This window comes from Cyprinodon variegatus, unplaced genomic scaffold (assembly GCF_000732505.1).
Source record: "Cyprinodon variegatus isolate N-32 unplaced genomic scaffold, C_variegatus-1.0 Scaffold767, whole genome shotgun sequence".
NCBI lineage: Eukaryota > Metazoa > Chordata > Actinopteri > Cyprinodontiformes > Cyprinodontidae > Cyprinodon > Cyprinodon variegatus.
Genome location: NW_015151220.1, coordinates 372348 through 375593, shown reverse-complemented (window position 1 = coordinate 375593; position 3246 = coordinate 372348). Strand labels below are relative to the sequence as shown.

Sequence of the window (3246 nt, the reverse complement as noted above, 5' to 3'; positions counted from 1 at the left end):
ATATTAATTTCATGGAGATGCTGGGGATTGAACCCAGGACCTCATACATGCGAAGCATGCGCTCTACCACTGAGCTACATCCCCCATGTAACTGTCTCCATAAAATGTGTAAACCATAGAGTGCTACTGAGTCGCTGATCGTTGGAATCAGGTTGATAGCAAAGGACCGCTTGTGGCTGTTGTGGTAATCTTAAATTAATCATAGTTAAAAAGCAACCGTGGCCAGATGCAGGTTGATTGAAAATTAAAGGTCTGATAAACATTTTTAGCACAGAGAAATTCTTATAGCAGTTCAGCACACTTTGCTCTCATTACTACTACCTGCTGGACTGAACATGTAATGCAGAATATCTTGTTCTGGTAGTCGGGTGGCTTCCAGTGTTCTGGAAAAGAACAGATGATTAAGGCAGGATTCCTATTACCTGGGGTTTTAAATCGCAGGGCTTTCAGAGGAAAATGGGTTCTCTAGCATAGTGCTTTTGTGTCATGTTGATGTGTTTTGTGCAGCTTCTAGGTGTTTCAAAATTGCCTTTTAGACCATTTTTTGATGTCTGGTAAATTTCTAAGAGCTGTATTTTTAGGATTGAGTGATATATTAGGCAACAGTGAAAACATTTATTTGGATATGCTGAAGATTGAAGCCAGGACTTCAAAGCATCCTTTCTACCAGTGAGCTACGTCCCCTTTGGCATAGGTGTCATCATAAAACAATGAGTGAACTACTATTGCATGTTCAGTCCTTTCTAATGAAAACACATACTGCAACTGAGTCTTGCAGCATCGAGTCTTTTCAACTTGCTGTGTGTTAAAGCTGGTTTAGATTTTTTTGATGAATAAATAATCCTTCATTTGCATCATACTGTGTTGTCACAGTTCTGCACAAAATATTAATAGAAGTAAAAAAAAATATGAAAAAGCACCATTCTAAAATTGCTGGGACTGCTGAATTCAGGGGTCTGCATGAAGCTTTTTCAAATCTCTACTGAATCCTCATCCGAGGTACTGATTAACAGTCCTATTCCCGCCTCTGTGTTAAATCGTACTTTTACTTTTCAACTAGCCGCTTTCCTTTCATCTGCTGTTACAACCACACAGTGGCAGCCATTTACCTCAAATCGTTTTCTCGTCCTCATTTGGTTAATTTACTATCTCAGTCAGTCAATTTTGCTCAGTGTGTGCGCTCATAGGCAAAGCTGCACCCAGACCCGCTGATCTATGCGCGTGCACCCCTACAACACACACCCGCTGGCATGTTTGGCTTGAAATCATAGGGAATGAGGTTTTTAATTCTTTATTTTTTTCTCACTGTAAGTAATTTAATTATTTGTTGCGTGCAGATTCATTCAGTGCCAAGGTTAGCCTGTTCACACCTCTGCATTAACAGAACAGCAGGTGGTTACACAGATGGAGACCAGCATTTCTGTTGGCGCCAGATTTCAGTCTGTCAGAGACACTGACTGGTTTCTTTGCATCATGACAAATCAGAAACACACAGATGTCCTCGTCTCACCTGTATCAACACCCCAGCAGTCTGTTTCGTCTTTTACGTTTTCTGCTTGTCACACTATATTCTCACAATTAGAGATATAGAAGATATTTAAGAATATAAAATAGAGGGTGTCTGACACATAGTAAGGTGTCAGTCATAGTTCAGCTGGCAAAACAAGCAGCTTAGATTTTCTTCTTGCTTTACCCAGGAACAGGACAGATGGTTGATAAAGAGAAAAGTAAAACGTTTGTCAAAGAGTCTCAGACTGTGGATTTAGTGCCTGTCTTTATGCCTTTCAACTGCACAGTCATGTGCTTTGTTATTCATATCATGCATAAAGGGCAGGATTACCTATATATTAAGAAATCAAAAGCTTTATATTATTATTATTGCATTTTAAAATTGAAGAAAAGGTAAAAAAAAAAAAACTCTTATTGTCATTATCTCTTTTAGCCTGTTTTAGGCATTGGTATGAACATGTGTTCACATGGCTTGGATCCACAGCTATGGTAGATCCCTATTTGAATAAAAATGTTAGTTGTGTATAAAAATCTCTTTAATGGGAGAAGGACAGAGAAAAGTAATTGCTCAAGAAAATACAGAAGACGTCAAATTTGTAGGCCAAGCACAGGAACTAAGGAAGGCAGATAATGCACACCAACACTGGAGTTATCCTCATACGGGCTAAGAGGAGACAATCTGGCAAAGACTGGTAGAGAGGGGCAAGTATAAATAGACACAGTAGCAGCTGTGGGTAAACAGAGCAACTAATAGAGAGGCTAATGCATCTGCTCATTTTAATTACCAGTGAGACGGTACCTACATTTAACTTTTCCAACATGCAAACCAGGAAAATTGTCTGAAGTTGTGCCTGCATAGGATCTACGCAGCAATTTGAAGGGAAAGAATTAGTCTGACAAAATTAAACAAAACTACATCCACTTTAAAGCTACAGAGTAAAATTTCTGAACCAATTGGTAGACAAGCCTATTTTGTCCAATATAGGTTAACCAAGAAAACAAACATGACTCATTTTATCTGTAAGACATACACAGTTAACAAAACAACTCAATAAACAGCACATATACCCACAGTAGAAGCTCAGGAGTCACTGAAGAAAATAAAGTGACCTTGTTAGAGCAGTAACTAGAGATTAATGTCACCACCCTCCTTGTTTATGCTGGGGAATTTATCATTGCCTGTAAAACTTTCACTAGACTGGTTGTTGGTTTGGGGACCCTTTACACACACAGAAACATAACTAATCGGAGCTTTTAGAGTAGAGGAGAGTGATGCGTTTTGTCCTAAATCAAATTGTTCCTATTGCAAAACATAATGTAGGCAGGAATAGGACCACAGTTCGGGTAACAGTTCCAAGTTCAAGACACAGAGAAGCATACAGTCTGGACAAGGGCAGGCAGGCTCGATAGTCAGGAAATAAATCTGCTGGGTACACAATGGAAAGAGATCAGGCAGGTTGCCAGGTCAGGCGGAAGACAGGTCAGGCAATCAAAATCAGATGGGAAGAGGCAGGCTCAGAAGTCGAGAGGTAGATCGGACAGGATCAGAAAGTCAGAACTAAGAATGCTGGAACAAGTCTGACCAATGGCTCGAACTAATCTGGCACTTGGAAGGGTCTGAAGGCTGGTTATGTAGTAACTAATGCAGGTGGATCAGATGAGCGCAATTTATGAACTGGGCCGATGTGTAAAATAAGTGATTAGACCAGGCATCAGTGCTGAGATCACATGTCTGTA

General features: G+C 39.9%; 1 non-coding gene across 1 annotated transcript; it reads right to left on the bottom strand.

Moving 5' to 3' along the window:
- Positions 1-12: 12 nt before the first annotated feature.
- trnaa-cgc lies at positions 13-84 on the bottom strand. The gene has a single exon. It is a non-coding gene; the product is annotated as a tRNA-Ala (tRNA).
- Positions 85-3246: the final 3162 nt, after the last annotated feature.